The sequence below is a fragment of the Heloderma suspectum genome, chromosome 3 (genome assembly GCF_057233095.1).
Source record: "Heloderma suspectum isolate Gila_16-S chromosome 3, 16-S_ref, whole genome shotgun sequence".
In the NCBI taxonomy this organism is placed as follows: Eukaryota; Metazoa; Chordata; class Lepidosauria; order Squamata; family Helodermatidae; genus Heloderma; species Heloderma suspectum.
In genome coordinates this window covers 187,400,898-187,415,289 of record NC_139460.1, presented here as the reverse complement: position 1 = coordinate 187,415,289, position 14,392 = coordinate 187,400,898, and the positions used below count along the sequence as shown (strand labels likewise).

Genomic DNA, 14,392 nt, shown 5'->3' with positions numbered 1-14,392 from the left:
AAATTGTACAGAGGCCTTCACCTGTTCCATTATGTTTTACCCCTGAAATCTGTAGTGAACAGGAAAAGAAATACGATCTTTCTACTCATACTGAGCAAACCATTAGAAATTTGTGTTTCTGCATCTGGGAACATGCCTTCCTGTGTGCACTTAAGGGAACCACCACAATTTTGTTGCATTTTAAAGGCATCTGGTACAGGGAGCAGGGCAGGTAATTAGCAGGGACTCTCTCTTGGCAGCACTCTTGCCCTGTAGCATAATTGAGGTGGAGCAGACATAATGCTGGGTGTGCTCTTAACCATTAAGATCAGGTCACAAGATAATACCCTCCTTCCCCCTCCTCCCAGCTCATCTTTTCTTCCTGACATTTATTCCCTTTGCCCTTTCCCCCCTACTGACCTCTTAAGTGTGGTTAAGCATTACAGTAGCACCACTGTTAAGCATGGCTAACACTAACCAGGGTTCCTTCTTAACCAGAGTTTGCTACCCAGCTTTGAATCCTGCTTAAAAGGGCTTCCTAGCTAGCATTCACATTTAACTTGGGTGCTGAGTGAACTCTTAACTGGAGTTCAATGGTCAAGGGGTGGTTACCGAAAATCTGTTTAATATGCTAGTTACTCTGTAATCCCAGTCCCCTCTGATACAGGTACAGAGTCAGAAAACTGACCTTATCCCACATGAGATTCTGATCTGTTGCTTTTTGTTCCAGGTTCCCCTGTTCATTGAGACAAGAAACTTCAAAGCATGCTGGCTAGATTAATAGTAAACAATTGGGTGAGGGGAGGGTACTGCTGTGTGCCTCAGAGTACGGATGTAGTCTCTCTAATGACGTCACTATCCCAGATTAAATCCAGATGTATCCATCCAAGCCTCTAAGCGCTTAGTGTAACTGTCCCACTAACCTGGCTGCATTTATCTTCCTACCCTTAAAATTTGTCCCCTTTCTTACTGCAGCAGCTTTCGGAGATACTCAGTGGGAGGGCAATATCTTCTCAGCAAGCAGCTCTGGAGTACCTGAATGTCAGCAACAGCCATGTTCGTTTTGACGTTTTAAAAAAATATGAATTACAAACCGGCAGCAGCCAAATGCACGAAACCCTGCATGAATCTGATGCTCCGGGTGCTGCCACCTTTCTGTTGTTTTTCCATGGATCCATCGTGTCTGTTTCTGCTGTATGAAGGTGTCTTATAAATCTCGAGAGAAACCCATATTGTTTGTTTAGAAGAGAGATCATCCATGATGGAGTGTCCAGCGCCTCCTCTCTAGGGCTGATGATGGGGCAGTAGCTGTGGAGCATCTTTCAGAACCGGAGCAAAGAAAGGGGGAGAGAGAGAGAGAGCAGCTTAGGCAGCTGAATGCTGAAATCTGTGCTCTGTGAAGGCACATTGGGAACTCACATTGTGTTCAGGCTATGCTGCAACTTTAATCGGTGAGGTGTGGATGGTGGCGGACTCCCCAGGACTACTGTGGAGAAAGGGGGAGAAGGTGGAAGGAGGACATTTCTCACCCCTCTCCCATCCAGCAGACTGACTTGAGCTCAAGTGCCAGCGGTGGAGATGTGGCAGTCAGCCGCTTGTTTGGTCACTGGCTCCTACTGACAGACTGCACAAAAATGAACAGGAATGTTTTAAGGAACAAGTGCGAGCTGGTTTAAATAGTGTACGAACTTGCTCTTCAGAGATGCACTGATTTTGACAAACAGCCACTCATTGGAAGTGTGAAGCCAGCTTATAAGGGTAAAGTTTAAGAGCAAATGATATTAGGGGGAAGAGAGTACATGAATGGCTTATTTTATTTCTGTTTAGAATAGATGGGATCCAGAGTGCTGCAGAATATGTTCTCCTTAAAAAACAGTTGAAAAGCTTTGTGTTACATTCTTCCCTGAAGATTTGCACACACATTCGTTTGCTTCCTGTATGGTGTGTAACTTAGTTTGTGTTTTATACTGATATATATATATTTCAGTATATATATGTGCACCCCTATAATTATGGAGCTCGCTGGTTTTCCAGTTTGGTTTGTTTTCTGATAAAACCAACAAACAGGAGCCAGCAACTTCAGGCAAGTGCTTTTCCCACTAGCCCTGTAACATTACTTTACCACCTGTTATTCCATAGGGTGTAATTTTTTTTTAATTCCCCTCCCAATCTGTGCTGGTGTACTTACTCAGTGAACCATGGAATCAGAACCTCATTTTTACTTCAGGCAGAACATTCTACAGTTTCTGCTGCAGTTTCCTCTGGTAAGAGCAGAAACCATACACACCCCACATAACAAAGGGGAGTGTTGTTTTGCACCAACCTTATTTGTCTCCCTTCCTACAAAGGAAGGTAATCGGTGTTCTTTATTCCCTACATAGGAAATGTTTGACAGTTTTATACTTTGGCCTCTGCTTTATCCTGTTTTTGAGTAGTAGAAGTGGGATAGAAGCCTTCCTAGTAAATGTTCAAGTTCAGATTTACACCATTGCTGTTTCTGCATCCTCTCTATGAGGGGCACCAATGCTTTTTGCATGTCCAGTCACTAAATTTGAGAACATGGGATTCCATTATATTCCACCCTTTGCTGCCTAAATAGGACAGAGCAGAAGAGCAGGGAGGTGACCTTTTAATGGAGTTCAGAAACTTATAACTTGATCCCATGGAACAGAAGAAAAGGGATACATTTCTGTTTTGCAGGGGACATCTCAACATATGTTCCTGCTAATGAGAGACTGCTTGCCCCCACAGCATTTATCACAGCTTCTCTCCAGTGCAGGAAAAGGGCAGGCACCCTTTGCAAATCTGGCCTGTGTGAGTCCTCCTCCTCCTCCTCCTTTTGGCCACAAGAAGAGTTACCTGGAGGGTGAGGAAGGAATGTTGTATCAAATGGAGGGACAGATGCTAGACTTTTAATATAGAACATAGTTAGACAGCACTATGCTAGTGAGTGAGGTAACAAAGAAAAGCCTTGATAATTTTATTCAGGTTTTTAACAGTAAAGTCACAAAGTGGGAAACAGGAAATTAGTTATGCAGCTTTTTAAAACAAGACAAAATTCTGCATGCTTTTAGGTCTGATATTTCCTGGTCTCCTTATCTGAAGATTATTAATAATAAATCCTCTGTATTAAGTATCTGCATCTTTCAAAAAAATTTTTTTAACAGTTTGAGTTGGATTTTTTTTTCGTCTTTGTTTTTGCACAGTCTTTAAGACCTGTTCTAATTTAACAAGAACCTTAGCTTGGTATGGCCATTATCAAACACAGCTATAGATCTTTAGCATTCTTAATGTTCTCTTATGGGGTTAATGTAAGCATCTATATAATATTATATCAAGTTTTAAACAGGAAACAGAAGACGTTTGATGCAAAATTTTTGCATGATAGAGAAATAATTCAAATCAAGTTAGGCCTTTTTTCCTGAATGTTGGTAGTACCTTCATAGCTTTGTTATAATGAAACCTTGAACTGAAAAATATTTAATAAAATAACATTTAAATGGTGCAAAAAGTTGGATAGTACTCTTGTATTTTCGAAATTGCTGAGAAAATGGGTTGTTCAGAGACACATTGCTTTCCCAAATCTGTTTATGGAGTCAATGCATTTTGATGGTCTTTTGAGCTCCTGGTTAATTAGCAGTGTGTGTGTGTGTGTGTGTGTAAGACAGTGAGTAGGTGCTGGCGGGGGGTGGGGGGGAAGCTGCCTTTAGAAAAAGAAAATCCTTTTGACAAGACAAGTGATGCATCCTAAAATAACAGAGGATTTGGTGTGATGCAATAGAATTGTATTAAATTACTATTAAGTTGCTATAAATTCAAAAGCATGTTGTGTTACACTGCCCATTTTAATTTAAAATAGTAGTAATAGTGATTATTACTATTCAATCAGAGGAATAACCAATCAAGATCTCCAACCCTCCCCCACCCTCAACCCTACATGTCTATCAGCAACCAGCATCCACAACATATAGTTCAGTCACACATACAGACTTTAAAAAACAAGCAAATGACCAAATACACAAGAGACAAAAGACAACGTGGGAAGAATTTGCCACATAAATTATCCAGGATGCATCAAACTGCAGTATATGTTTATGTAAGGCATAGAAGAAATCAGGATCATCTATGTTGCGTCAATTACATTCACAAGGAGACATCATTCAGTCAGTTTGTATATCTAATACGATATATCTTCCCTTCATGTTCAGAAATGAACTCAAAACAATGGCATTCATTCCTATGCGCAAATACAGCAACTCTCAACAATTTTGGAGTCACCTACATTGTAGACCTCTTCTACCCAACAAGTCCTTGGTCACTATGAGTCCTCTACCATCACATTGGTTTTTCTGTAGAAATGCTATAGCAGTCTAGAATGTTTTGGAATGGTGAAGTGCTTGTGTTTGTTTTCTTGAGGAACCTAAGCCCTGAACAATGTGAAAGGCCCCCACCAGACTGGTAGGAAAGTAAATATCAGTAACTTACCCTGGGATACCACGTGAGTCAAGATGTGGTTTTGCAATGCAGATGTAAACATTAATTTATCATGAGGGACTTACCCATTATGTGATGGTCACCTTCAGTAGCATTAGGAGGAATGAGATGCAAGGGTGGGGGGGAGGTAGGGTTGGAACCTTGACACAGATGGAAAATAAAAAGTGACAGGACAAGATGAAACCACTAATGCCCATAATGCTTCACACAGGTCAGGTGCCTGCACTTCCCTTGTATCCAGACTTCCTGAACTGGGGAGGATCCACTTTTTATAAGTTTTGCATTAAGTAGAAACATTCCTAGACTTAAAGCTGATCAATAAATAAGAATAGCAGCCTTCACCACCTGCCAGCCTCCAGATTTTTTGGAGTATAACTCACATCTTCCCCAATAGCCATGTTGGCTGGAAATAATGGGAATTGTAGTCTAACTCATCTGGAGACCAGCAGGTTGGGGAAGGCCAAGGTATAGAGTCCCCCAAATGCCACCATAATGAGCAAATATAGCTCATCAACCCAAAGCAGTCAAACATCTGAACTGTACTAAAAATGAGAATAAGCCATCCCCTGTGTTCACTTGCATTAATGGCCACCGCTTAATAGTCAAGAGTTTTTAAGTTTGTTTCCTCTTGCAACAAAGGAGACACTGCAGCACTGGATAAGATCAAGTTGCCCTAAGCTGTCCTGCCAAAATAAGTATTCTTTGCTCCACCTTTTCAAAACATTCAAATGTCGGCTACTGTCAATTAATGCAAGCCCTAATCAGTGAAATATACTCCATTATGTAAGCTGCCTCTATTATAGGATGTGAGTATTACTGTGAGTATAATAGATCTTTCAGTCTCCAGCATTCCCAAATGAATCCAGAAAAAGATGCTATAGCCACAGATCCAGGTGCTCAATGGGACTCCGAAACAGATAAATTTGTTAATATGCACCCCAGAACAGCCCCTCACAGTGGGAGCCCATCTCCATCCATTGGGTGAACCCTACATCCTCCTGCCCTACTTATGTACTCCTTGTAGGCAGGTGACTGCTATCTCCAGACCCTTTTAATTTCCATCTCCCCCATGCTTGCCAAGGCAGCTGCGCCTGCTGTGCCACTCTGAAAGGAGTGGGCAGCAAACACGCCTAGCAGCAATCATATTATGGCCATTGCCCTTCTGAAAACCTGGGTGAACTGATAGTGGGTCAGAGTAGGCCATTCCTATGAAGGCATGATGGGCCTTCCAGCTGGGGCCAGATGGCCAAGTATTCCTGAAGTACATGGGTCCCTAATGCAGCACCTGCAGGACCTCCCAACAGCATCCATGAAGCTCTCCACTTCCTAATCCTTCAAACATTTTTAATAATAACCTTGAAAACTGTTAGCGCCAGGTTTTCCTGCCTTTCCTGAACCTGCTGCAGATCAGGTGTTGGGCAGGCAGAGAAGGAAAGAGTTGCTTCCTGGCTCTGCCTAGTTTTCTTCTGCCCACACAGACCTCCTTTGATCTCTCTCCACTCCCAGTCTCTAGCCTTACTGTTTCTCTCCCCTTTCCAGAGGGCCCATATAGACAGCCATGTGAATTATTCCAGTTGTGAAGCACACAATTCTCCCCACTCCGCCGCCATTGCATGTGTTATAATGGCTTCTACATTCCTGATACGTTAAAGCAAAAATTGTTTAAAAAATACTCCAGGAGTGTGCGATTTCACATTTATACTCCTTAAAACATTGCACCATTGTGACTACAAGAATAAAATGGAGTTTGCTTCTGCTGTCCTGATGGTAAATACATTTACTTTGGAGTAACTACCGTTTTCATATAGAAAGGTATAATATATATTCAGAAGTAAAAATAATAAAATGAGCATCTGCAACCATGTATATGCCCAGCTGGCCTGGAAACTGGCATAATGTCACACTTTGCTAGTAGTACTCCCTTTCCCAGGGATCACACCATGGGCATAGCCACATCAAAGAAAATATATCTCACTGTGCATAGTGCTGGGTCAATAGCATCATTAACTAAGTTCCCTTTTTTGGGTAGGAAAGGTGACAAATCAACTTGTTTTCCCCAGGAGCATTCTTAGGGATCACCACTAAAGGTAAAACTCACATTTGGTACTGTCAGATTATGGTGCAGACCTAAGACTCTACCTTCATTTACTTCTTTCTGTATTTTAGACTTAACAATTTGCTCTATCTCATGCACCATCCTCAAATTATCTGAAAGCCTGTGAGCTCACTTGCCTTCATAATGTATTTTAAAAAAACAAATGTGAAACCCCTTTTCAATTATCCCACTTCCTCCTAGGGCAGGGCCAGGCAACCTCTTTTGGCCTGGGGGCCAGATTGCCCTGGGACAGTGGGCTGGATGATGTCAAGACGGCAGAGCCTGAGCCCCAGAACAGTATGGAGAAAAGGTCAATGTATCCACCCTGCCAAATCCTCCCCTTTGTGGATGGTAACAAATGGGACCCCAGTGGATCTGACACATCACCATATGGGCTGCATTGGGAGGACCATGGGCTCCCCCACCCTAGCCTCCCTGGGTGGAGCGTCCATGAGCTCCCCACGTGGGCGAACCAATTCTCAAGTTCAGGGCAACATTGCTGGGTTTGTTCATGCCCAGCTTCCAGCAGGCTATGCCTGTGGATGACCACCCACAGGCCCCAGTTGACTTGTGACCACCATACCTACAGTGTAGGACGAACCAGGTGTGCTCTGCAGTCCACATCCCTCTGCTGCTGCCGCCGCCCCTAAACTGGGTGTTCCGGTGGATCCAATGGGCTGTGTGGTTTCCAATGCAATTCCCAGACTGACATGCAGATTTGACCAACTGAAAGAATGGCCAACTGGAGCACTGGCTTTCACATGACTTTCCACTGCCCCCATCCTGTTAACCAAGTCTTGGAAGAGATCAGTTCAGCTTAGCCTCTATGTGGTCCTGTTCATTGTCTCCCTACTTATCGAGCCAAGTTAATGTGGCTTTTCTGCAATGTTATCCATAGGAGGATAACACTTCTCCATATCATCCATGTGTGAGCACCAAGCATCCAACAGTTTATAAACTGCATCCATCTTTGCTCCCATAGGAACTACTACTAGTTTTCATAGTGCCTGTCTTATCCCCAGCTATCTTTTTCTTGAACCCCACATTATGCAATTGCTTCCCATTTGACTCCTCAGTGCATAACTGTCAGGATTGGGCCCAGGCTTGCTGTTGAGTCTGAAGATTCTGGTTCAGATGGAGAGCTAAGAGCAGCTGGGACAGAGGACGGGCAGGAAATTCTCAAGAGTCTCCAGGAGCCAGTGAAGAACCTTCCCAGGGGCATATCAATTAGGATGGTCAGGTACAGATACCGCTTTCCCCTTCCTCCCCCCATGCCCCATAGGAAATCAGTTTCTTTCAGAGGGGGAGAAAGGGCACAAATCGGCAGGCAGAAGAGTTTGGTGTTGATCCAAGCAGGCGGACCTTATGAGAGGAGGGAGATGTTCTGCCAGGCTGGCCATCCACTGGAGGCATGGGGGAGGACCCACCCTGAAGGAGGGGCTTAGAAAGTCATTTGGGTACGGTGTGGTAGCCTAGAGTTAGTTTGAAGGCAATCATCTTCCTTACTGAAGTTTTTTCCATCAGAAGACTCAACTTCACTAATTCAACTGTGAGGGCAGTCTCTAGCCTTTACTGAAGACCTGCTGATAGCTCAGTAAAAGAGTGGATTGCAAGTTGAGTCTGACTGTCTTACTGCTTAGCGGGAGGACCTAGAAACACAACAATAACTTCACTTTCCTAACATGTTGCTGGTTGACCGGGGCAGATAAAGGTATGCCCTCTATTGCTAACGATGTTTGCTGTAAGGATGTTAAGCCCTAATGGGTTTAATATGGGCAATCCAACCTGTGAGAGCCAATGCTAGGCAGAGCAGAGGATGGCCAAAACCTGCTATGAGTTAGTCAAGGGGCCCTACACCACATGGGCAATGCAAGATAGTGGGGGTGGGGGGAACACCTCCCTGACAAATCTCCATCCTCCACCTGGGTGAAAGCTGGATCCAGGTAGATATGAGGTGAATAAGGGGGCTCCCAGGCTCTGCTCCCCCAGTCCCCTCATGCTGCTTACCTGGTCCACAAAGCCTGTAAGCCAACTACTACCTAAGTTGGGAAGAGATTGCCCAGGAGTAGGTCTCATGTCAGCCTCACTCTCCCTGGACTGGGGCCAATGTGGGCTGAGCCCCTTTTAAGACTCTCCCCAATTTTTGGCCAAAATGTCTTGGCAGGAGATTTCCTCCCAACTCATGTTTCCTGTCTTTTGATAATTGGGAGTGCTGAGCCATCACGAGATCAGCCATTACAAGACCAGAAGTCAGTTTCACCTCTTCATGATACCACAACTCTCCCTCTTCCCTAGTGGCAATTGCCACACTGGGGGGTGGGTGGGGGGCTTCTGTTGCATCCATTCAAACTGTGTCTTGAGCAACTGAGGATTATAACCTAGGTCATTAAAAGGATGATTCCAATTCGATATATTGCCACCCCTAAGGCTGCTAGAGTTTCTGAGTAAGTTTCACTTCTCAGGAACATTTTGAAATAGGCAGTTCAAAATGGGGTCCATAAGTGTTCCATATCTTTGGTGATACAATACTTTCTCATGGATAACACTTTTTATTACATCATGTTAACCATCTGAAGTGCAGCAATTTTCACCAGAAATGCTCTATTTAATGCCAATGAAGACAGCTACCAAAAGTATTTTTGAGATATACAAGAGCAAGAAGCACATTTTTGATGGGTATCGGTCTACTGTGACTATGGTTTTAAAATTTCCTACCCTCAGGCAAGCATAGTGACCTCTGATCCAATACATAGTATGTATAAAACTGAGACCCAGACTTGCTAATGAAGTGCTCAGTAATGAAGTCTAATAAATACATTTGCCCTTGCATGGGCTGTATATATTTATTGCTACCATTCAGGTGAATCCCTTGTTTTTCCTACAGTAATTTTCCAGCGAGCAAAGCATCCTCCACAGGCCAGACTGCTGCACTTCTTGGGGCACTGACACGATGTATCTCAGCAGATCATCTGGAAGCACGAATGATAAAATGTTTCAGGGGTGAGGGAAACACCCTTCTTCACCAGATTTGGGAAGTTCTGCTCCTTCTCTAAATGAATCTGTGCTGTTAGATTTAATGGTGTTATGGATCCACACATTAGATTCTGAGGCTGGGGCATGGCAACTAATCCCCTGCACAGTTGGTGTCTGATAGACTGAACAGCTTCAGCAAGTGGGAAAGGACTGGAAATAATTAAGCAGCTTCTCTTTGCAGCCTCTCCCTTCCTCTGCTTCAGTTCACAGCCTGCTTTGGGTTTAAAAACCACAGATGAAATAATCATGGAACTCTACATAATATGAAGGGTGAGACTCAGAAGATGGGATTGTGGATTCGTCACCAGAAATGTATGTTGGTATTGCCAAGAGGCAGGCAGAAACTCAACCAATACCTTTTCCTTGTTGTTTTCAGCAAATAAAGGGATGGTTTGGATGTAATGATCCCAGATTCATAAACCAGCATTGGGCTTGCATCCTCCTCCCTTGCCCTCTGTGCTGATGTTGGTGCTTCAGTCCTGGTTAAAGTAAACCACAGTGTGCCATTACAGCCAAAATGGGAAATGGTGCCTTAATGTCAGTTTACTAACTAGGATCGAAAACCACCATCAAACTGCGGCTTCAGGTCCTGGTTAGTGAATCAACATTAACCTGGTTTCCTATTTTGGATGCAACAGGAAATTCTAGTGTGGGTGTATCAGGGGGCAGGAGAGGGAGGAGTGTATGGGCCCACTCATTCCTGGTTTCCTGGCATCATAAAAACCCTTATTCTCCCTGATCCAAGTCAACACTCTATCTAGTAAACTACACTGGTTCTCAAGGATGTTAATTTCCTGAAAAAAAATTTAATATGGAAGAACAGGTAACCAAACACTAGTGTAGGAGACTTGAGCAGGGAGCACACTTCAGTCTTGTGTTGTATTTTTATTACTATTATTCTAGAATCCCTTTGGTATACTGATATAAATTGAATTTAGGAAGCCAGACGGGCATACCTTTGCTTAATAATTCAAGTGCCTTGCTCATTCATATCAAAATCCATCTATTCCAGCATTCCCTGTAAGCATCTCAGCAACAAGCAGGAACTAGCTGGTCTACCCAAAACTGGTCAGTGGACAACAACATTCCTCTTCCCCAGTTTAGAGAAACAAGGTTATGGATGTTTAATGTATACACAAGTAGTCTCTTTTAAGAGATAATACTATTATACATATTAGACCAAAGTCCATCTAGTTTAGCAATTTTAATGGCCAGTTAGATGTCCTTAGCGACCATCATCCCCTGTTGTTTGTCCCTAGCATCTGGTATGCTGTATCCAGACATTTCTATTCCAACTCCTCCAAATAACCAAATACCGCCATCACCAGCAGATCCAATGGAATTATCACTCTTATCCTAAGCAAGATTTTATTCCAAATAGTGTTTATCTATCAGATATGCCAACAAACCAGAGGAGGCATTTGTATAACTGTTTTAATTTCAGTGCCTTTAAATACTATTGGGAAAATGTTTTATAATAATTCTCTGGCTAACACACAGTGAGATTTTCATTCGATTTGCCCACATATGAGCTCATGCCCTATCTGTTCTTTCCTGATTTAAGTCCACAGTCCATTTTAGCCAATAGTTCTTCCTCACACTCATTCCAATCTGAATCCTACAAATAGTTGATAGCATACATTTTCATGCATAGTTTGTTCAAATATTGTTTCTTGTCTAAGACTGCCACCTCCCCACACTTTAACTTGCAACCAATGTCTCATTTCAAAAAACAAATACACGGGAAATTACTCTTGTTTCTACAGATCTGATCCACCTGTTGATCCTCCTGGACCTCCAAATAGGTGATGATACTACTGACTATGGCATCCTTCTGGAGAGATGATCTAATTTGGGTGTGGGTGGTACAGCTTTGCAGTGATTTCACTCATATTTGGACAGCCATTTCCAGAAGGTGCTGCTGGGGTATTTCTGCTCAACCCCATGGCATTTATGCTTTGGGGCCTTGCAAAGTTCCATCATGTCCCCCAGGCTATTTGATATCTACATGAAGCCACTGTGTGAGGTCATTCAGAGATTGAGTGCGCTCACTCTTTCACTCCCCCAAAGGATCAAGTCTGTAGCTTGGGAATGGTTATAGATCCATGGCTGTCATTAGGGACCCAGGTGTCTTCTGTGGCATGAGCACCTTTTACCAGCTTAGGTACACCAGCTATGACCCTACATGGACAGAGACAGCCTGGCTACAGTTATTCATGCCCTGGTAACTTCCTGTTTAGATCACTGCACTGCACTGCACTTCACTGCATGTGGGGCTGCCCTTGAGGACGGTCTGGTAACTTCAGCTAGTACAAAATATGGCAGCTAGGGTACTGACAGGAACTTAGCATTATATCATATTACACCATTATTTTATCATCTTCATTGGCTCCCAGTTCATTTCCAGCCCCAAATCAACATGTTGGTGTTAAGCTATAAAGCCCTTCACAGCTTGGACCCACAGTACCTGAACGAATGCCTTCCCTACATATTCCCGATCAAGCCCTGCCCTTGTCACTTGAGGCCCTGCTCCAAGTGCATCCGCAGGCTGAGGTGCAGCAGCTGGTTATTTGGGATGGGGCCTTCTCAATAGTAGCCACCCAGGTATGGAATTCCTTCCACAGGGAGATCTGCCTGGTGTCTATTTTGTTATTGTTTTGACACCTTTTTATTCCCTCAAGCCTTTTAATTCTCTGTATTTTCTGCGTAGTGTTAGCCTTATATTTTTTGGGTTATTTTTCTGAAACCTGCTTTAGCCTCAGCTTTTAATTGATTGCTGCTTTTAATTGATTGTTTTCTTGGCCTGTTTGTTTTTAATGTGGAGTTTTTTAACTCCACATTTAAGTTTTTATTGTATAAACCTTGAGAGCTTTCAGCTATACGGCAACTAATACATTTTAGAAACAAATAAAATACAGCACCAGTGAGTTTACAGAACGTTCTATTAAATGTAGTGGCAAGAACAACATTTAGTAGCATATAACACTAATATAACTAAAATTGAACGGCTCAAAAAAGTATGGGAACTATTGCATGTGGTTAAACAAGATGCTTAGCTCAAAATACCCCTTAAGATCTCATAATTAAGATAATGTTGGGCTTATTCATGCAATATATATTGAACAAAGTTTCATTACAATATGGCTAGACTTGTCTTAATAATACTATCATAGTCACTTGAATTCTGAAAAAGGAAAAAGATAAATATTTATCTAATAGCATCATGATACTGGCTGTTTTATTTCCAGTCTCTATCCTAATAATTCCTATTACTGACTTTGCCTTTTTCATCGATACCATACACTTGAGTTAACATTTTCACTAACATATTCACACAGCCCCAAGATCTCTTAGGGTAATCCCAGCCAATTTAGATTTATACATTTACAGGTGTGAGAGAAATTACGTATCCCATGTGCATTGCTTTTCATTTACATTTCATTTCACCTTTGTTGCCTATTTATTCAGTTTGAAAGACTCTTTTAGAGTTTTTCATATTTTGATTTGGAATCAGTCCTGGGCCCAGTGCTCTTCAACATTTTTATTAATGACTTGGAGGAGGAGGTGCAGGGAATGCTGATCAGATTTGCAGATGACACAAAATTGGGTGGGATAGCTAATACTTTGGAAGACAGAAACCAAATTCAAAGTGATCTTGATAGACTGGAGCGCCGGGCAGAAAACAACAGAATGACATTTAATAGGGATAAATGCCAAGTTCTGCACCTAGGAAAAAGAAACCAAATGCACAGTCACAAGATGGGGGATACGTGGCTCAACAACACTACAAGTGAGAAGGATCTTGGAATTGTTGTCGATCACAACAATGTGATGTGGCTGCAAAAAAGGCAAATGCTCTTTTGGGCTGCATTCATAGAAGCATAGCTTCCAAATCCCGGGAAGTACTAGTTCCCCTCTACTCAGCACTGGTTAGGCCTCATCTGGAGTACTGTGTCCATGGCACCACATTTTAAAAAGGATGCAGACAAACTGGAGAGGGTTCAGAGGAGGGCAACAAAGGTGATCAGGGGAGTGGACACAAAGCCCTATGAGGAGAGACATGTTTAGCCTTGAGAAGGCATGTTTAGCCTTGAGAAGAGAAGACTGAGAGGAGATAGGATCATGCTCTTCAAGTACTTGAAAGGTTGTCACAGAGAGGAAGGCCAGGATCTCTTCTCCATCATCCCAGAGTGCAGGACACGGAATAATGGGCTCAAGTGACAGGAAGCCAGATTCCGGCTGAACAACAGGAAAAACGTCCTGACTGTTAGAGCAATATGACAATGGAACCAATGACCTAGGGAGGTGGTGGGCTCTCCCACACTGGAGGCATTCAAGACGAGGCTGGACAGCCATCTGGCAGGGATGCTCTGACTTGGATTCCTGCATTGAGCAGGGGGTTGGACTCGATGGCCTGTAGGCCCCTTCCAACCCTACTATTCTATGATTCTATAATCTCACCACCCTGAATAAATGAGTATTGCTACAATTATGGCTAACTCATTATTCACCCCAACTCTAAATCATATATGAAAAATAGAACTAATCCATTTACAAGTCCTTAGAGAATACCACTGTTTGCTTCCCTCCTTTGTTAAATCTTATCATGTGATTCTGGTATTTTAAACAGTTACTAATCCATAGGAGGACCTTATCCCATGACTACTAAATTTAATTAGGATACACCTGCCAAAAGCATTTTAAAAATCCAAGTACATAATCTCTACCTGATAATATCTATCCACATGCTATATAACACTCTTTAAAAACTGGCTTATTTTTGCAAAAGCC

General features: G+C 42.7%; 1 protein-coding gene across 17 annotated transcripts in view; it reads left to right on the top strand.

The window, feature by feature from the left end:
* Positions 1 to 6,195, top strand: part of CAMK2G (calcium/calmodulin dependent protein kinase II gamma) — a 269,130-nt gene extending 262,935 nt beyond the window's left edge. For 9 of the 17 annotated variants that reach the window (XR_014788773.1, XR_014788772.1, XM_084841435.1 and 6 more), the window contains one exon: positions 955 to 6,195. The gene's annotated coding sequence lies outside the window, so the exon portion shown is untranslated. Of the gene's footprint in view, positions 1 to 709 lie in introns of all 17 variants that reach the window. The other 8 variants (XR_014788771.1, XR_014788770.1, XM_084841434.1 and 5 more) reach the window with 2 other exon arrangements.
* The last annotated feature ends 8,197 nt before the right edge of the window (positions 6,196 to 14,392 follow it).